The sequence below is a fragment of the Sinocyclocheilus rhinocerous genome, unplaced genomic scaffold, assembly GCF_001515625.1.
Source record: "Sinocyclocheilus rhinocerous isolate Xijiao unplaced genomic scaffold, SAMN03320098_v1.1 scaffold1724, whole genome shotgun sequence".
In the NCBI taxonomy this organism is placed as follows: Eukaryota; Metazoa; Chordata; class Actinopteri; order Cypriniformes; family Cyprinidae; genus Sinocyclocheilus; species Sinocyclocheilus rhinocerous.
Window position 1 is genome coordinate 817,956 of NW_015626034.1, and position 22,600 is coordinate 840,555.

At 35.7% G+C, this 22,600-nt stretch overlaps 1 pseudogene; it reads right to left on the reverse strand.

The window, feature by feature from the left end:
* Nucleotides 1–1,113: 1,113 nt before the first annotated feature.
* Nucleotides 1,114–22,600, reverse strand: part of LOC107708719 (GPI-anchor transamidase-like) — a 45,763-nt pseudogene continuing 24,276 nt past the window's right edge.

The following is a 22,600-nucleotide window of genomic DNA, read 5'->3' on the forward strand; positions in this document are numbered from 1 at the left end:
CAAACAAACCAACAAACAAGAAGTATGCTTCTCCCTGCAAGCTGTCTGTGTGTGTTTAGTTCAAAAGAAAGTCCCTGTGTGAAATTCAAATGGGTTTACTGAGCTCCAAACAACAAAGAATGTTTGAACGTAAGAAGTCAGTGCATGTCACTTTAAAAAAGAATGATACACAGCAAAACCCAAAGAAACCAAACTTGCATCAAATAATAAATAAAAACCTATTCCTGACCAAATCAATCATGAACAAAGTTAGGGTGGACTCTTTTATGAAAGCGGTGTGTTCTTTGACCTCTGCGGTGCTGGGAGGGAGGAATCAGAAGATGTGTTTGAGATGTTTGATGCCATAGGTCTGGAAGAACACCAGCAAGATAAGAGTCCAGAGCCCCAGAATGAAGCCATCAGGAGGGTGCCAGTCTTTCTGCTTGGGTTTCTGTGAAGACACGTCAGCGACAACTCAGATGAGTCTGTTTCATATCATGAAGGACTTAATTTCATTTGCTCTTGATGTACCATGCAAACATACAATGTCCTCTCCAGTCTAAAACTGTTTTCTGAACACATCACAATGTAATACAGGCTTTACAGAGAGGCTGGTACTGAAGGACAGAAAAGCACAAAACTGCCAACAGTAAATATTATTACTAACCATAAACCTTTTCAACACTTTAGAAAGCGCTAACAGGAAAACATTGTTTCCTATTTCACAGAACAGAAGAAAGCAAGAAGAAATGAAATGAAGAAGGAGAAAAAGAAAGAGCAAAATGAACAAATGAAGACGTGAACAAACAAACAAACAGGTGAAAGAAAGTGAATCAAAACAAAAAACAAAAGAACTGAAAGAAAAAGACTTAAAGAATGAATGAGAGAAAGATCAAGCAGACAATAGCATAAAAAAATGAAATAATTAATGATTAAAAGAAAATGAAGAAAAAAAATCAATGATCCTAAAATAAGCTTTATGCTAAAGTTTTTACTCATTTTCTCAATTTCATGGTAAAATATGACCCATACATTACCCTGAAAGGTAGTATCCTTTACCACTTTAAATAACCATTAAATAATAAGAATGCAAATTATAAAGTGCAATTGAAACAACAGATCAGCAATTGCATTTACAGATTTAGATTATCTGTTTAAAAAAACACATCTCATCCCACTGAGAACAAATGAAGAAATCTGAGAGGAGTTACAAGTTACAATTCCACATGTGCCATTATGAATGTTAAAAAATAATTGTTGAAGAGATGAAACTATAAATGGAAACAAACAAATAAGAATAACTAACAAACAAACCAACAAACAAGAAGTATGCTTCTCCCTGCAAGCTGTCTGTGTGTGTTTAGTTCAAAAGAAAGTCCCTGTGTGAAATTCAAATGGGTTTACTGAGCTCCAAACAACAAAGAATGTTTGAACGTAAGAAGTCAGTGCATGTCACTTTAAAAAAGAATGATACACAGCAAAACCCAAAGAAACCAAACTTGCATCAAATAATAAATAAAAACCTATTCCTGACCAAATCAATCATGAACAAAGTTAGGGTGGACTCTTTTATGAAAGCGGTGTGTTCTTTGACCTCTGCGGTGCTGGGAGGGAGGAATCAGAAGATGTGTTTGAGATGTTTGATGCCATAGGTCTGGAAGAACACCAGCAAGATCAGAGTCCAGAGCCCCAGAATGAAGCCATCAGGAGGGTGCCAGTCTTTCTGCTTGGGTTTCTGTGAAGACACGTCAGCGACAACTCAGATGAGTCTGTTTCATATCATGAAGGACTTAATTTCATTTGCTCTTGATGTACCATGCAAACATACAATGTCCTCTCCAGTCTAAAACTGTTTTCTGAACACATCACAATGTAATACAGGCTTTACAGAGAGGCTGGTACTGAAGGACAGAAAAGCACAAAACTGCCAACAGTAAATATTATTACTAACCATAAACCTTTTCAACACTTTAGAAAGCGCTAACAGGAAAACATTGTTTCCTATTTCACAGAACAGAAGAAAGCAAGAAGAAATGAAATGAAGAAGGAGAAAAAGAAAGAGCAAAATGAACAAATGAAGACGTGAACAAACAAACAAACAGGTGAAAGAAAGTGAATCAAAACAAAAAACAAAAGAACTGAAAGAAAAAGACTTAAAGAATGAATGAGAGAAAGATCAAGCAGACAATAGCATAAAAAAATGAAATAATTAATGATTAAAGGAAAGAAAGAAAAAGAGCATGTGAAAAATGAACAAAAGAGAACACAAAAGAAGAAAAGAAAGATTGAACAAATGGTAGAATGCACGTGAGCAAAAATAAACGACTGAAAAAAATGTACAAAAAAAACAAAACAGGATGAAAAACAAGCAAGTAAAAGAAAGAAAGAAAGAAAGAAAAATGGTAAGGACAAAAGAAAGAATGGTCAAGCAAATAGATGCAAATAAATAATTGAATGGAAAAATGGACAAATGAAAAAACAACAAATGAAAAACAATGAAAGAAAGAAAAAAGAAAAGAAAGACAATGCATAAGGGAAAGAGCAAACACAAAAGAAAAAAATGAAAGAAAGAAAAAACAAATGAAGGAAAGAAAATCAAATCAGACAAATGCAACAAAGCGAACAAATGAATGCGGAAAAATGAACAAAAAAGGATGAAAGAAAAGAGACGGAATGAGAGAGTGAAAAAGAAAGATAAAAAAAAGAACAAACAACGTACAGTACAATAATTAGAGGAAAAGAAAGAAAGATAGATATGCAGACTCACATATGCAAACATGCACTTTAACATCAGAACTCATCCGCCTCACTCGGTGTTTGCACATTTATAGCTACATCATCACTTTGTGTATGAATATGAATATTATACATTTAAATCACCCACCATTAAACATGCATCACCAGACGTGCATTTATATGCTAATGCAGACTGAATATTCTACTGAGAAGAATTTTAGATTTAACCTCTAAAAAGAAAGTGCTCATAACTTTTCTAATTCTAATAGAGGGGCTTGTGAGGGGCCTTTGCTGCACTGTAGGTGAACATGAGTGCGTGTTTAACTGCAGCCCTTCATTATCAACCTAAAAACAGCTACAGCCTGAGGCACGACTCAACGCTGACCTAGAAACCAGGCGCTTGTACCTATACACACTGACCACCAGAGTGCACATAACCTGCCACTGGAACACCGAGAGAGAGCTTTGTATGAGAAATCTTGCTTTGGAGAAAGATAATACAGAACATTAGTGCATGTTGTTTATGCCTTGGAGTACACTCGCATTCAAGGTCCTTCCCATCATCGCTTTGGTGAATATACAATATATGCATTTGAAGGAACAATTCAGCCTAAAAGGAAAATTCTGTAATCATTTTTCTCACCCTCATGTTCCAAAAAAAAAAACGAAAAAAAAAACAAACTTTTTTTTTGTGGAACAGAAAAGGAAATATTTTGAAGAATGTACTTGGCACTCATTTCCATACAATAAAAGTGAATAGGGAAAAGCTCCAAAATTTCAAATATGTGTACTATATTCCAAGTCATACAATAGCTTTGTGTGATGTATAGACTGGAAATATTACTAAAAATATTATCCTCTGCTGTCTGCATCCATTCTAACATTGTGCCTATTGTGGAGTCAATAAGACAAATAATTGACAAAATCCTAAATAAGGAGAAGGGAAATCTTCTAAAATGTAGTAAACACAGTGAAAAATTCTTAGAAGCTCTAAGACATTTTATAATCTTTTCAACCTTGCCTTGTCCAAAACAGGAAAAATTATTTGATCTTGACTCTAGTGTTATGTCAGTATTATTTATATCAGCTTTATTAATATTTTGAATCAACTTTCATTTTGATTTTCAGTTTTTCTTTTAATTTAATTACACAATGTAACAATAATTTGTTTCCCTTAATTTTTTTATGGTTTTAATGTAATTATGTGGTACTAATTATTATTGTAATATTTGTTCTGATGTATCATCAAACTTTTGGTAAAAATGTAGGTCAGTTAAATTTTAGAACTTTAATCATTCATTATGAAATATTGGTTTTAAGTTTTTGTACTAATTTTTAAAGATATTTTGATTTTGCAAGGATGGGAACATTCAACAGATTAGCTCTGTATAAGTTGTCAACATTTTTTGAATGTTTTCATGAGTGTGTTATTGATATACAAAACATTTGAGTTTTGTGATTTTCGTAGCGCTGAAACGCCCCTTTCGTCCCTTCTTTACTGCACCGATATGCAGCAACCGCGAGCTCAGTTCATTTTCAACAGTAGAGACGCACGCGCAGGCGAGCCGAGTTTAATCCTGCGGATTCTTTGTCGTGTAGGCTGCTAGCGGCGCTTACAATATAATAATAATTTAAAAAATCTATTTTCACGAATGCTGCATGGTATTGACAAAACAGAAATTACTTTATTCATAACCAGTAAAACAGCATTTAACTTTTACTGTATGTGATCAACAACGAAATGGAATAAAATATTTTTTTGCCTACTCATTTTATTCTATACCTATTTAAGAAAAACTTCACAGGTAACGTGTTTTCATTTGTTATTACAAACAAGAGCAATAGCTAGGCTATACCTTGTAGAGTGCAACAAGTACTGCACTTCTCCGGGCGGAGTTGCGGCGTGATCCCGATAACAGCAGAAAGAGCTTCAACCAGTTATGGTCATACGAGTAAGACACCCTCAATAACAACAAAACCTTACAAAACTCTTTTGTAAAATAAAGAAAACAAACAGGGTGTGCTTTCGGCCATCTCGGTCTCTGTGAACTTCTTTCTGAAACACGTCAAAAATTAACTGAAACTCTTGCATCACAGACATGAGAAACATGTCTATAGAAAACTTTAAATGTATCAATTTGAATCGAAAATAATTATTTATTGTTTATGTAATTTGAATGAAACCAACGAGAGATGCCGTGCTTCTCGTCTGAGCTCATTATCTGTAATATGTTCACATTCACACTACTATACGGTAATACTGAAACTCTTGCATCACAGACATGAGAAACATGTCTATAGAAATCAATTTGAATCGAAAATAATTATTTATTGTTTATGTAATTTGAATGAAACCAACGAGAGATGCCGTGCTTCTCGTCTGAGCTCATTATCTGTAATATGTTCACATTCACACTACTATACGGTAATCATCCACGGAATAAGGCTGAGGAATAAACCTTGAATTTACCTCAGAAGAAGAACGCAATGCGACGTGCGGCTTGATTCAGTGGAGGAGATCATTTCTGATGAAAATCATTCATTCTTACTTACATATAACCTGTACTACTCATTTACTAGTTGGACTTTTCCCAAACTATAGCCTACGTGGAAAACTGAATCCATGCAGGACTTTAAATGATCTGGAATAGCGACTGTAAGACATTGATATGATCTCGCTTCAGTTCATAACTCCAAAGCCTATAATTGGGACTTAAGACATTGCAGTAAACTAATTATTATGGTGAAAACTTAAGTAAAGATTTATTATAAATAATGATTAAATTATTTTATTATAAGTAATATTATTATAAAAATTATATTTATGTGGGGTTGGGTTTTTCCCATGAAACTGTGTTATTATGTAAAAAAATAAATTCTGCTGTTGTTTGTAATAGCGAATGAAAACATGTTACCTGTTTTTCTTAAATAGGCCTAGATAGAATAAAATGAGTTGGCTAAAATCAGCAACCCACCAGTATCATATTTTATTCCATGTCGTTGTTGATCACATACAGTAAAAGTTAAATGCTGATATATATATATACCTGTATATATACCTGTATATATATATATATATATATTCAGCACATTCACATTACTTGCTCGACCAGACAGTAAGATATCAATAATGAGTGGCCTTCATCTGCATAATACATTGCTGCTGAGGGTGGAGGACAGCGGAGGAGACGTCCTGAGTGCTGAGGTAGTTAACCTCCACAGCAAAGAGGGGCATGGGAGGGTGAAGAATCTACATAAGGGGGCTTCTCACATGGCTGAACACAGACTGATGGATTGACTCTGACAGACTGCTCAGTCCACCTCCGGGAGCAGTCGAGGAACTGAGCTGGAGTTAACTACAACCACACTAATGAGGAAGAGGAGGATGGAGTGAGACTATTCAGTGAATATTACCACTTGAAAAGTCAGGTTAAACATGGTTTAGATCATGATGTTGGGACTTTCGAAGGCACTCACAAGTAAGGGACACAGTCCTTTGATAGTCAGTTGTGGGTTCAGACATTTTCACCTGGCGAAAGATGAAATGGGTGAAAAATTTCAGACACTGCAGGAGGAACACGAGAGACCAGAATATCAAAGAGCCTTGGGGATGGACTCTTTTGATTTGTACCAGGAAGACCAACTAGAAACCACCCAAAACACTTCAACCACCTCAAAAACACGTGCTAAAATCACCTGAACTGCATAGCATTGGCCAGATGGGCTAGCCATTATTGCAAAATAAACCTGGAAACATGATCAAGACAGGTCTTTCATCATCCTGAGGGGTTTCATTTGACAAGCACCTGCTGACTCTATATAAGTGGCTTCCAAACTTTTTTGTCAGTCGAACCCCTTAGCAAAAACATTTGTTTGAAGTACCCCATGAGATTTTAAGTTAATATTTCAATAATTAACACATTTGCATGTTCCCGAATCTCTGACATTGGTTAACGGTCATATGACATGCAATAGGTAAAATATTTAATCTCTTTTTTTTAGTAAATGTAGATTGTGTTGTGTTTTATATTTGACTAGCTGAATTTTAAAATAAAACCTGTTTTTAGTCGAAATAGTCTCTCAGTTTACATTCCATTCACACTGTTGTTTTAGAAACCAAACAAATGTAATCATAACGCGGATTCAAAACGCGGATTCATTCAGAAACTAAACACTGCTGTTTTTCTCGGAGACGCACAACAATTCTGCTATGGCTTTAAAGGTAATATCTTCTCTGCAAAATTAAGCAAAAACACATAATGTTGTGTTTAAAATATAATACAATATCAACTTATTTACTGAACATTTAAACTTGTGATATTCAGGACAAAATCAGCACTTGTGTTCTCCCTGCTCATGTGATATCACTTATCGTATGATATAAATATGAGACAACATACAAGGGCATTTTTTGCACCAATATCTTGAATTTTAGGGCATAACTACATTTATGGAGTTGCGGCCCTGCATCATATTTGTCAACAGTCAACTATATGAAATGTAAGATTATGTGCAGGTCTGGGGGCGGGGCCAGTGCGTTACGTAACTGCATTACAATATTTTAATCATGTTATTTTTCATAACTAATTAATTAAGTTAATGTGTTAAACTGACAGCCCTAGTTACAATTTATTATTATTATTAACAAGAACAACAATAATAATAATAATATTTATTATTATTATTATTATTATTATTGTTGTTGTTGTTGTTGTTGTCTTTTTAACTTTTTCACTGTAAAATAAAATGCTTGAATATTATATATATTTTTTATTTTACACTACAAGTAAAATACTAATATTAATATATTAAATTATTCACTTTCAAACATTCAAACCCTTGAGCTTGGAATATCTCAAAATTACAAGCTTTTATTTTGGCAGAATGCTATGGAAAATGCCACAAAAATGTTGAAAATTGTGCAAATCTGTAAATAAAGTGAACCTAGCACACATTGTGTTCCAAAATGCATCAGCTGAGAAGCTAAATACACCAGATCACCAGCTGCTTGCATAAACAAAGTACCACACTTTGATTGAAACACGCAGAGCATCAGACTATACAATTGTTTAATTCAATCACAGTCTTTGATTTGATATTTGCACTAAGCTATATTATTGTGCAACTCCATTTATTTGAATTTACATTGGATAGAATTAATTATTAGCTTTTCATCAACTCACAAACCCCCTGCAGTTTCCTTACAACCCCCTGTTTGGAAAACCCTGATTTATTATGATCCTGCTTATTACATGCTAACTTATCATATAAATAAATGATTTCACCCAAATCAATATTTCATGTCCATTTACTTTATTTGATTATGTGAGAACAATGGGAGTGCTATGAAAGACGTGGAACTAGAAGAATGTTGGAGATCACACAAAATAATAACAGAGCTCTCTTGATTCTGATTCTCTGACAGGTTTTGATAACTGCATGGCTCTGAAGTACTTCCAGATCTGAGTTGCACTGCAGTTACATTTCACTTTGCCAAATAATATCGGTTATTTCAAAGAGTTGTATAGTCTACCACAGAAAAAGATGCAAGAAAAACAATGATATTGTGCCAAAGTAAACTCACATACAACACAGAGCCTTGTTGTCAGTATATAACACCCTTCTACTTAATCACGTGTCCATATTGTTTTATCAATAATTCAATGATTCTTATGAATTTGATCACAGAGTACAGCGGCTGACCAATTAGAATCAAGACTCGTGAATTGAGAATCAGAGACCTAAGGAATGAAGTGACTATTGCAAACAATGTTACCATACTGCATAAAGAATGGTCAAATAATCTTATTTCATTGAAAAAAAAAAACACAATGAAATACAGTTGCATGTTTCTGTAGCAGTATTTAAATGTTATTAATTTTCAAAAATATTTTACTTATATCAATAACAAATTATTACTAATTATGCCAATCACTATGATGTGCTTGTTTTGAGGGTGAGGAAAACAATTTTCACCACTGTATGTGCTAGACTGCTTCAAATCTATCAAGATTATTGTGACTACAGCGTAAAATACATACTAGTTTCCATGGAGATTAAGACCTCTGTAAAGCTGCTCCATATCTGGGGAATCTGTACTTTACTTGAGTTCTGTTAAAACCGAATACCTTTTACTCTGTTACAATTTCATGTGGACTCCAAAGTACATAATGCATATGTCATCATGACTTTCCTCAATGTTTTAAAAACAAAAAATAGTATTGTTTATTTATTTATTTTTACCCTAACGTGACTAACAAGCCAAACAATCATGCTCACATAAGTTGATTTTTGGGTGAACTATACCTTTCAGACACTTAAAAAATGGGTTTTTATAATAACTATTGCTAGAAGGATGAACATGAGTCAAGTGTGAACACAGTTCATGATTAGTCTTAAAGGGTTAGTTCACCAAAAAATAAAAATTCTGTAATTAATTACTCACCCTCATGTCGTTTCAAACCAATAAGACCTCCGTTCATCTTCGGAACACAAATTAAGATATTTTTGATGGAATCTGAGAGCTGTCTGACCCTGCATAGACAGCAACGCAACTGAAATGTTCCCAAGTCCAGAAACGTAGCAAGGAGATCTGTAAAATAATCCATGTGACATCAGGGGTTCATCCGCAATTATACGACACAGAACAGCACGTTGTTTACGTCCAGCGGATATTCTCCAAAATGGCATCAGGGTGAGACGAATTGTTGAATAAAGTAGTTTTTTTTTTTTCTTTTGCGCACAAAAACTATTCTCGTAGCTTCGTAAAATTACGGTTGAACCCCTGATGTCACATGGATTATTCAAGTCCACCGCCACGTTGTTTAAATAGCAAATGCACCCATCTGTTCGCCCATGGGCCTGCTGGTCTGAAAACAAGGTGAGGCAACCGAAAATGATTCCGCCATTGCCCAACTAAAACCTGGTTTAAACAGTATTTTTTTTTTTTAAAGGGCACGTTAGGAAACATGCGCCTATAGGCGGATGCACAACGCATGTACACTCTGCTTATTAAACAGAGCATCACACAAACATGCCAAATATTAAAAATGAAAGGATTACTAATTCCGCCATGTAAATAGCGAATCCGCCATGGTGCAAGCGCAACTGGATTTTAAAGGGAACGAGAGATGAGACTCTGATTGGTTTATTGCACGTTAAGCCTAAAACACACCCATTACTCATTAAGAGACTAGGTACAACACTTTTGGGCCATGCCCCTGGTGCGCTGACCGTTTTTTTCTGTCGTTAAATTGGCAAAAGTGGATTCGGACATGCCCTAAGTGCACCTGCGCCATGCGCTTCAGACCATGCACTGAGATTTTTAAAATAGAGGCCTATATCTCAGAGACTCACGCTTATGACTGCACATGAGCATTGGCTGGTCTAGACTGAAAAATAAGCTTTTTTTAATGCTATTTGAGCATAAGGAACAAAATTTATGGGGCAGTTCATTTCAGATTTTGTTGGTGATTTGAAATGTGTAATTTAACTGTGAGTTCAGCAAGCAGTTTTAGAGATTTCAGGATTCCCCTATTCATTTAATAGGACTTGGTTTTTGATGTCCGAAATAGCTGCCCGGAGGCGTTGCAAATATGGCCGCTGATTGAACAGACTTTCCCTGAAAGGGACTTTGGTAGAACACAACTAGAAGCTTGAAAGTTTTGGGTCATGAACAAACTGGTGAACATTGAAAAAAATCTTATTTAACAATTCAGCATAAGAAAATAAGTCAAGTTAAGAATGACATGAGGGTGAGTAAATGACCCCATTTTCATTTTTGGGTGAACTATCTGTCCCTTTAAGTTCTCTGATAAATCATACTTTGTGCATTGTACTGCATTCTGCTGGAATGGAAACTCTGCCATCAAACCTTATGCTATTCAGTGAGGAAATTATTTTCGGTTTGACTGGTTCACAACCCAGCCAAAAAGGACAAAAGGAGTACAGCCATGCATCCTCCTCCTTCAGCTTTGATTCCCTAAAGCCACAGCGCTGAAGCATCAAACTGTCAAGCCAACAAATAACTATTCAAAGCTGAAGACAAGCATTCTCAGAGCAAAATCATCACAACAAGCCGAATAATTGAGTTTGGAGAAAAGCACCTTCAGCTGAGTACAGTGTGATTAGTCTCTGACATTTAAAGCCTGATTTAGAAGCGAGAACGATCGCTGCACAAAGGGGATAACCTCATCCTCAGCCAGAGATAGATGGGTTGACGCAAGAGACAGCACGACTAACAAGTGCTCTTGGAAGAAAAGACGAGGTTACGGTCTAGTGTTCCCACTGCTATGACCTCATACACGGACTGTGACTCTTGTTAATTACATTTATTGTGGGATTTCACTAAGAATGAATTGGGGCTGCAGATAGAACTGTTTATTTGCATTTGCAGTCTGCACTGTTTTAGCAGCCAATTCATTAAAATACTTATGTACACTACTGGTCAATAATTAATTAAGTTTGGAATAATTAAATTAAAAAAAAAATTTTTTCAAACAAGCAGTATTGCTCACCAAGACAAGTTGGCTGATTTTAGTAGTAGATTTTAAAATGTCCTTTATTCCTGTGATTAAGCTGAATTTTCAGCATCATTACTCCAGTCTTCAGAATCACATGATTCTTCAGAAATTATTCTAATATGCTGATTTGTAGCAACAAGAAACATTTCTTATATATATAAATACTTGTATATACTCTTAAATGCTGAAAACAGCTGGGCTGCTTAATATTTTTGTGGAAATCGTAATACACTGGGATTCGAAAGTTTGGTGAAAGAAAGAAAGAAAGAAGGAAAGAAATTAAAACATATATTCAGCAAGGACACAATAAACTGATCAAAAGTGACAGTAAAGACTATAATGCTACAAGATTACTTTTTCAAATAAATATTGTTCTTTTGAACTTTCTATTAAACAAAGCACGCTGAAAAATTTATCACAGTTTAAAAAAAAAAATGTTTTCAACATTGATAACAATAAGAACAATTATCAATAACTAAGCACCAATAATAATGAATAACTACGTACCAAATATGCATGCTACAATGATAATGTGATCATGTGGATCATGTGAAAACTAGAGTAATGGCTATTGAGATTAATTCAGATTTGCCATCACAAGGATAAATTATATTTTAAAATATATTAAAATAGAAAGCAGTTCTTTTAAATTGAATTAACATTTTAGAATATGACTTTATTTTTCATCAAATAAAGACACCTTTGATGAGCATAAGAGACTTCAAAAAATAAATAATAATAATAATAATAATAATAATTTATTCCAAACTCTTCACATGGTGGAGTAAATCAGTCTAAATCAGTGTAAAATTGTAAAAATGTGCCACAATTCTCCAGGCCACTTCTGAGTGCTCAGTTGTAGAGGATGCAGCTGATTATTGTATCTGGCATACTTTACTGAGACTGTACAGTATTACTCCACCACTGTGCTCCAGGGATAAGAATGGGTCTTTAAAATGCAGAAAGTGAGCTTGACTACACCGCACATCCATATATATGGAGTTATAATGCTCTTCTCCTTAAATTTATCATCATTTGATGAATTACTTAATTTTATTTATTTACTTATTTTATTTATTAATTTGACTTATTTCTGTAAAATTTACATTAACACAATTCCTAAAAAAAAAAAAGTCAGATTACCACCTGCTTACAGTAAAGACAATGTACTTAGAAAGGTGGGATATTTATGGTAAAAACAATGAAAATGAATTGAACTATGTCTGGTGCACAAATAGTGCTCCGAAGAAAACAAAAATAACGACTTTATTCAACAAATAGCGTATGCTGCTTACGTTCAGTGGATATTCTCCAAAATGGCGCTACGGTGATGCGGAGAGACACAGAGGAGACGAATTGTTGAAAAATGCAGAAAGTGAGCTTGACTACACCGCACATCCATATATATGGAGTTATAATGCTCTTCTCCTTAAATTTATCATCATTTGATGAATTACTTAATTTTATTTATTTACTTATTTATTAATTTGACTTATTTCTGTAAAATTTACATTAACACAATTCCAAAAAAAAAAAAAGTCAGATTACCACCTGCTTACAGTAAAGACAATGTACTTAGAAAGGTGGGATATTTATGGTAAAAACAATGAAAATGAATTGAACTATGTCTGGTGCACAAATAGTGCTCCGAAGAAAACAAAAATAACGACTTTATTCAACAATTCGTCTCCTCTGTGTCTCTCCGCATCACCGTAGCGCCATTTTGGAGAATATCCACTGAACGTAAGCAGCATACGCTATTTGTTGAATAAAGTCGTTATTTTTGTTTTCTTCGCGTACAAAAAGTATTCTCGTCGCTTCATAACGTTACGGTTGAACCACTGATGGCAGATGGACTATTCTGACGATGTCTTTCATACTTTTCTGGGCCTTGACAGTGTAATTTACTTGGCAGTCAATCGGACAGTCACAAGCCTCCCGGTTTTCATCCAAAATATCTTAAATTATGTTCCGAAGACGAACGAAGCTTTTACGGGTTTGGAACAACATGGGGGTAAGTGATTAATGACAACATTTTCATTTTGGGGTGGAGTATCCCTTTAAACTGGATTGCGGGTGATTAGCTAATATGATGCAGATGTTGCTGCGTGCAAAGGTGATGCAACTATTCAGTAAATTTGGCCCAAAGTCTCAAAGAAACTGAAAATATAATTATTCATCCTTGGTGTATATTGCTTTGGCTATCTTAAATAATTCTATGCTCTTCTCAAATGCTCTTTTAATGTGTCCATCTTAAGAGTTATTTAACTGAACTTTGATCATTAAACTTTTTTAATCTAAGAAGAGACATCTTAAACTACTGAATATCTGAAAACTTTAAACTGATGTTGGCTTGCAAAGAATTACCTTAAAGTATCAGTCATCATCAAATTTTAACTGGCCAATGGCTACACTGCAAATTAAACATGTAAATCAATTCTGAACAGAGGTTGGACAAATTACTTCCATTTTTCAGTCTACAGTTTAAGAATATCTTGATCGGGGGAAGTACAAAAGCATATCCCTTAGGCCAGCAGAAAGCATGATAAATAAAGAAGTATTTCTAAATTTACATTATAATATCCAAGTTACTTTTTTTTTCAAATAAGTAATTGTTTTATATTTATTTACAAATACAATTGAAAAACATTCCCATTAATGTAGTCATAGTGAGAAAAAAATAAGTATTGTTCTCTTACGTTTAGAATTATTAAAATGACTATTTTGAGAATACAAGAACAATAATGTTTAAATGTAACACTACCCATTAGAGGGTGAATAAACTTTAAAGGGCTCTTGAAAGTCTTTATACCACGTGACGCAAAGTGACGAGTCTTTGGCTTGATAAAAAAAGATGTCCATTCAGCACTCTTGTAACACTAAAACACCTTCTATTTTGAAACAGAGCAAGAAAAACACCTTCATTATCTATGACGAGTGGCCACAGGAGAATCTGACCTGAAAACCACACGCTTATTTTTTGAGCATTACATTTATTCCGTTTTTCCAATTTTCACAAAACAGTTCCTGCATCACACCACTGCACATTTGCATTAAATTCTGCTATTATAGAGTCTCTATGACATTATGATGCCTAGTATTGGCTTGGGTATTTTTTTTTTCTTTTTTGCCTTTATCATTATTACAGGTCTTACAAATTGCTTAGAAAAAGTGCAGAAAGTTACACACCAAAGTTAATTACAGACTTAGGCTTACTCAACTGAGGATCATGATTTTGACCCATAAGATTTCGCTGTGAGTGGCTCCCTTTATAGAAAAAACATTAAGTTTCCCATGTTTTCCACCATAGTTCACATGTGATTTTATCATGTAAATGTCACACATGCAAAATGATTCTGCACATATGTCATTTTAGAAATCCATAAAATTCAGGTAGTTTTTCTGTACAGGTCCACCCAGCATAATGCCACAAAAACTAATCGAGTAACAAAATGTCCTGTTGCTTGCTGTTTCTCATGGTTGCAGCTGGATATAAAGTAGCTTACATTTCATCATCCCTGCTAGGACACTGTATTAGGGGTATGCGCATTAGAAATAGCGAGGTTTACCTTAGCCAGTATCACTAATAACATGTAACAGAGCAGAACTGGCCCAGAGCTGGTTTGTATTTTAATATATCTGGCAATTAATTCTACGCAGCACCCTACAAAATACTCATTTTCTTCCTCAACCCAAGAATCTGTTGCACTATTTGAAAATTGAGGCACACAATCAACATCCACCTGAAGCAAATCTGCCAAAATCATACCTGAACAGCTTTTTGTTCGCATGATAAGAAGACTGTGGATTTAGGTACAAAAGTAAGATGAGAAATTGGAAGTGTTTGGACATACAGAGAATGGCAAATAAGTGAAAAGTGAAAGTGACGTGACATGTGGCCAAGTATGGTGACCCATACTTGGAATTAGTGCTCTGCATTTAACCCATCCAAAGTGCACACACACAGCAGTGAACACACACCCGGAGCAGTGGGCAGCCATTTATGCTGCGGCGCCCGGGGAGCAGTTGGGGGTTCGGTGCCTTGCTCAAGGGCACCTCAGTCGTGGTATTAAAGGTGGGAGAGCACGCTGTACATTCACTCCCCCCACCTACAGTCCCTGCCGGGTTACAGTACCTTTGGGTTACAAGTCTGACTCTCTAACCATTAGGCCACGACTTTCCCACAAAGTAAAGATTCATATATTTAAAAAGAAAATATTTCACCAGTAAGTTCATATGAGATCACAGCGTTTGGTCTTCAGACGGAATCATTTCAAAATGCTTGGACATTTTGTCCAGAAGTAATATTTTAATAAAGAAATCATTAAAGAGACTCAGCTCAACATTCTCACTAATAAAAATGAAGAGAAAGAAAGAGATGGATATAGAGAGATCAAAGGTTCTGATGTAGCCTGCATGAGGCCAGTAATAGAGTCCAGCACGCAGTGGGAGGGAGCGTCCAATCATCAGATTCCAGACTGAACGAATGCTAGACTCATCCCGCTACACATCGCCTGCATTACCCCACTGAATAGAACATTCACATATTTATGAATGTCATCTGCAAAGCTCCGTTATGACAGTTAGATATCATCAATCATGACAGCCCTGAATCTTTAGCAATATCCTGTAGCCCTCCTGACGATTTCTTAAACCCACTGGGGGTTGGCCGGCAAAACCACTGTAACAAAAAATTGACAGGTGTTCCTTCAGTCACAATTGAATATGACAATCCCTGTATCGCATTCTGGAAAATATTTAGAAGTATCAAAGAAAAAGCAATACTGAAATATGTCCTAGATTTAAGCAGAAATTTAGGAGAAGTACTACAATAGTCTGTATCCACCTCTAACATTTGGTTCATTCCAAGGTGGTTTGCAAGGATTTTGGCTGATATGTGAATGTTGGAAATGAATTCAGACCTCTCTAAGGCCAGAAACATATTTTATGAAAGTAGATGGATGCCAGGATGAGAATACAGTGATTTAATAAATAACCAGATGTAAATTAAATGCAAATAACACTCGGACGTAAACTGCTATAAAAACGGGATAATATAGCAAAATAAAACAATACTATTGCATTTCCACTCCTTTCCAAATAAGGGGACAATTATATAGAGGGATGGATTATGGCAGCATATGTCAAAATTACAGTCACTCCCCATATGCAGCTCTATTAGAAACCGCATTGCAGCTTTGTTAACTAGTTTCCTGTAATTTAATGCCAGGGTAAAATAACTCAGAAGTATAGTGATATAAATGTACATTCATTCATTTAAAAAAAAAAATGCTAGATTTACAAAGTTAAAAAAGAAATATTTTAAATGAATGTGCAATTGTACATTAATGTTACTGAATGATAAATAAAGGTAATTTCACACCAAAGGAGATGCAAAAAAGAGAAACAAAACACATATGAATGTTTCTTTCACACCAAGAGTGGAAAGACCAGTGAAATTAATAAGAGTCATACTTCTGTCAGGAATTGTAAATTCACGCCTGTGATTACAATATTTAAAGAGAAGCAAGTTTAACATTCTCATTTCAATAATCAAATACATTAATATATGTGATCACTTAATAAATTGAGATTAAATCCATAAAGTACGACTGGATTATTTTACAAATGATTGAAGTACTGCAGGTTTGCATAAAATTCTGTTTGCATTTCCTTGTGTTTTTATTCATTTTGATGAATTATCTATCTATCTATCTATATATATTTTTTATTTTATTTTTTTTTGTGCGTGTGCAAGTGGGATGAGTAATAAGCACTGTTGCAGGTCTATATTTCAGAAGCATACACATTTACTACAAGTACATTTTACTACACTTTTATCTTAAAATAACCTGTATAGGTTAATGCAACTTCAGTAAATCATGTTATCGCTATTATTTTAATAAAAAAGCAATTAAATGAAAAGAGAAACAGATGTAAATGGAAAAGCTGTGGCTTAGGTGAGTGATTTGGATTCACCTCCTTTGAATCAAATACATATTTCAGTTGATAACGGGTTTCATAAGCGTCCTGTTAAGCCCTCTTCCTGCTGTTTTCCAACCATTTCCTCATCTACACTTTCCAACAACAATTATGGCGCTTTTCCACTGCGTGGTACGACTCGGCTCGGTACGGCTCAGTATGGCACGGCACGGTTCGGCTCCGGCCGGTTTGCGTTTCCACTGCAGTTCAGTACTGCTTTAGAGTGGGAGGGATTATTCACCGTGCCATACCATGCAGTGGAAAAGCGCCATTATAGTCTTACCTGATGAATAATTTCAGCCACTGGAAGTTGGTCCACATACGTCAAAGATTCGATTTGCATATCACCACTTCCAGACCTGAGGGGGGGGGGGAAACATAATAGATAACAGTATTAACAGCAGACAAAACAAGTCCTTTTTTAAATGTAATGTTTTCAGACTTGGCCTGCGGTGAAGACTAAACAAATGACTTGTTTTGTGTTCTGTAAAATTGAAGCACCCTAATGTAGCACTAATCTAGCTACATTACGATGCAGTGGGCTGAAGAAGCCAAAAGCCTCACCACCGTCAGCCACCCCCTCCGCAACTGCCCACAGTCTGCTAGTTTGAGTGGTGGGATGATATTTTGGCCCTCATGTAGGCCAGCAAAGCACAGGACCAGACGAAAGAGTCTGCTTCAGCCCGGCTGTCTGCAACTTCATACATGAGTGGCTGCTGAAATTAAATTCAGTATGAATTCCACATAACAATTCCACACAACAACTGACTGAGACCGAGTGTGATCTGGAGTGGAAGGTACCAAAACAAAAACAAATTGTCTCTGATAATGAATGGAGGGAAGAAAAGAGAATGTGGTAGAAAACCCCCATGAAATCCCATTGGACTACATTTTTGTGGTACCAGTAATTTCTCTCTGAATAATATGTATCTCTATATTTCGCTCAAGAAAAACATGCATTCAGAGTTAGCTGAAGCAACACTATACGGTTTAGCTGACAAATAAAACGAATCGAGCATTTTAAATATTCGTCGGGTGACGTAGGGGTGATGATTGACAGGTAATTTTAGAGGTGTCTTTGCTATTCACTGAACAAACTGCAAACAAACTGAAAAGTGTTTGCATGAAGAATGAGGACCGGAGGTTAACAAAACGATTGTAGCGCAGCTATGTGTTGGAGAGCGGAGGCAATTGGTAATCTATAGTTGGGCACAGCATTTCAGACGACAAATCATTCTTGTATTTCAATGAGCGGCCTGGGCAGCCAATTCACGGCCCACTGGGATGAGGCTTTTTTCTGTTGGTTCACAAAATGGCCTGTCATTCAAGCCATGTGTATAATATAGGCACATTGAACCACTTTTGGTCTCAGTTCAAATGGCTATACTTGAATTACTGCAAAACGGAAAAGCAACAAGAGCACAGCTAGATTATTTACTGTGAGCCTGTCGGCTACAACATCTGCACTCGAGCAATGGAACAGCAATAAAAACATTGCAGCAGCAATGTAACAAATCGTTTTTCACCGTTTCAAGTAATATTATAAACTTCATTTTTTTCATTTACGTTTTCGGGAGAAAATTGTGCGTGGTGTTTATGCATGCAAAACTCCACACTGCCAGCAATGGAGTTTCTAATATGATCTGAATTGGTTTTAGCATGCTGCTATGCATTAGATTTTAGGCATTTCGGGAGATTGTTTGGTGGTTTCTTACTTGGCCGAGTCAAAAGAGCCTACCTTCTTTATGAAATTCTGATCCCAAGATCTAGATGCATACCAGTATGCCAGATTCATCCTTCAAATCCTTATTGAGAATCTCTTTAACAAGCTGTACAGTTCAAGATGTAATTCATGTATGTAATACAAAGATGCAGGACAAGTTGCACAACAAAATGTAATACTTAGGCCTAATTACAGACAACAATTACTGTCACTGGAGGTTGCAGAGTATCTGCAGTGTTTCTACTCAACTCCATTATTGTTGTTGCTACATCACACTGCATTTAAATAAAGGCCTAGACAAATCAAAGCGACAAAAATGAACACCACCTCACATTGCCTGCGTTTTAGCCAGAATGTTGTTTCATCAGACCGCAGAGACTACATCTATTGGCCAATTAGCATGTATGTTCTGTGCCTGTGTGAGCAGAAATAACTCTCCATACCAGCAGGTGGCAGTAGTCTGTATTCATCATTCAAAAAGAGAAACCAAAAGACTTACGCTGTATCTGAAATCGAATACTTCCCTACTATACAGTATGCGAAAAACAGTACACCAAAAGAGTAGTATGTCCTAGTATGTCCATTCTGAAGTGTGCATTCGATGGACACTTAAGTGTCCCATGAGGCCACGGGAGAGGATTTATGAATGGCGGTGAAGTGACGCAACTGACACTGATAGGTCACATGATAGTAACAACATGATGGCTGTAATACGTCCGAATCATTTTCATACTACCCATATTCAATACTATATAGAACATACTTTTTTATCGGTCACAAAGTAAGTTCAAATTAGGGTGTATTGTGATATAATTTTCTTCGATAAAACGATAACAAGAGTTCGATATAATGTTTATGCACCAAAAGCGGAATGAAAATGTGCTACTCATTTGAACCATGTCACACTGACCATTTATCCGCTCGGCCCAAAGTTTAAATGCTGCGCAGCGCAAGCTTACTAGAGCAAATGCGTTTTCTCACTGATGAGTCTTGGTCACGCGAGCACTAAACAGCGCTGTGAGATCCAGTGTGAGGCCCTTGAATTCAGCGGAAAACATAAATACCTTGGTGATTTAAACTAGTTTAAAGCCAGACGAAACAGCACTGACAAACTGAAACACTATGCGCAATGATGCAGTTAGAAGGCTTTTCAATCTACAAATCGCGATCATTTATCATGGATTTACTGTAGTAACGGCACCATGGTATTGTGGCAGAAATGTGGGATAATCATAAGAAATTTTATGATATTATTAATGTAAACATGAATTAAATGTATTAAAGGAGTAAGGGAATATGACTTCAGTATTTCTTTTGTGATTAAGCTATAGAGTTTGTGCATTTATACTAAATATCTTTAGACTATTGTTTTTCATACAAATACTTAGAAATTATATATACATTTTTACCATGTTATTGAGGTGCTATATGTGTGGTTTTAACTGTGGTTATCATGATCTATATGCTACTATGGAAGACCAGTGGTTAATTTTATTAAAACTCAAAACAGTCAGAATAATTACATTTCACCATATAGAAATTAGGTAATAAAGATTTGAAATTTATGATGATAATTATCAATATCAACTGATATGAATAATTTTTTTGGCCATATCTCCCAACCCTAGTTCAAATTCAAATGTAGTACCTACTCAAACAGAATGTGATTTTGCATGCACCACTAGGGCTGCGGATATATTATGAGAAGCCCTCTTGAATTTGTTTTTTAAATGCTTCCATTACTTCTGTCCGTTTCTTCTCTTTTCACTAAGCTGAACAGCCAATCAGAGTGATCTTTCATTTACGGACTACAGCTCCAATTCAACATGCTCAATTAATTAAAAAAAAACCGCAGACAGGAGTTCGACTAGTGACAACAGTACCAAAAACTAGGCCAATAGAAGCTCATCAATGACCCTACATTGGCCGATGGACAATCATCAGATTTATGTGTCCATAAAAGTCTTCATGAAATCAAAACTGACCCAATTTTACTTAGTGCACATTACTATTCATGCAGTGAACAATTAATCAGCGCAAGTTAATCCACAAATGTTTGTCTTCATAATCTTTAATCTAAATATGAAAATTTACTTCCCCTCTGGAATGGCATTCCTCTGTTGAGCTTGGGTTGAACAACCTAAACCTCACCCCTCCAACCATCAGTCTACTGGAAGGAGGTGCGCTAAAATCAAGCTCCGCCCTCTGATTTATTCATTCAATATTCTGTTTTACTCTGAAATACATCACAATATTGAAGTAAAGTCAGTCGCAACTTATGGTTCATGAGGACTTTAAAGTGACGCTCTGCTTTGTTGCATCACCAACAGTCGTTCTTGCATAAGCCGCTGGTAATTGGCAACTCTCATTGAAAACTAATGCCTTCCTGTCGATTTACCACTGTAAATTGCTGTTGGTGTGAACGCACCTTCAGATTCTTGTTGAAAACTGTAAGCATGAGCATTAGTAATGATACTTGCCTTAGCAAACACCACTAATAAGCGCCAAAGCATTTTGGGAAATATGTGCCAATGCAAGCTAATGAATCATTTAAAGAGACTCAACATTATTCAACATCCGTCACTGCATTTTCCAACTATTTTACAGGATGAACTTTTAATCAAAGAGTTTTGGTAAATTTATTAGAAAAACCATTAGAAGCTGTCTAGAGAGGGCGACTGTTTACTGAGAGTACACTTTCATTTCCTTCATGCCCACGCCACACCTCCTGATTTATTTTTCATTTCGTAACATCACCTGACATTTAATTACTTTGAGACTTGAGACCTGCACTAGGCAGTCAACATCATCACCCTGGACAAACCTGAATTACAATACAATCTCGTAAAGAGTGGGCACGTATCATAAAGACGAGTGGGGAGTCTATTAAACCGTCCTCCTCTGTAAAACTTAATTTACCTAATGGAAGCCCTCTGATACAGCAGCAGAGACTGCGGAGGAAAGGAGGCGGAAAACAGGATGGCTGCAGAAAGATTTAGTGTCGTAACGCCTCTACGGTCATGCTCAGAGAGACGTCTCATGGAGAGGGAAAATAAGAGTTGTGTTGCTTTTAAGCACACTGGAGAACATGATGTTCTGCTATGCTGAAGCCTGAAGGGGCAATTCACCCAAAAAGGCATATTCTGTCATCATTTACAATCCAGTATGACCTTTTTTTAGAGAAACAAACACCTGCTAATTTTTTTTTATATAAGTTGATGCTGGGGTTCAACTGAACTGACTTGAGCTGAATAATGACACTGTTGTCTTCTGAATAGTTTAACTGAACTTGTTTCATAACTGATGAACTCTGCAACACTGACCCTGTTATTAAAGTAAATTGAATCAAAATTAGAATAAAAAAATGAGCTGAATGACACTATTGTCTCCTATAGAGCTGCTTTTTTGTTTCATAATTTACTGTTTATTATACTGTAAAGTTGCTTTGAAACTATCTGTATTGTATAAAACGCTATATAAATAAATGTGACTTGACCATAAAAAGTAAACCTGGGGCTGTCACATTATATTTGAAGCTCCCCTGAAGCCATACAATAGCCTTGTGTGAGGAAAAGATTAAAATGTTTTCAATATGCAATTTACAGGTGTGATTGAGTCATTCTTTTGAGAATGGTTCACAAAACTTCTAAGATTTTTT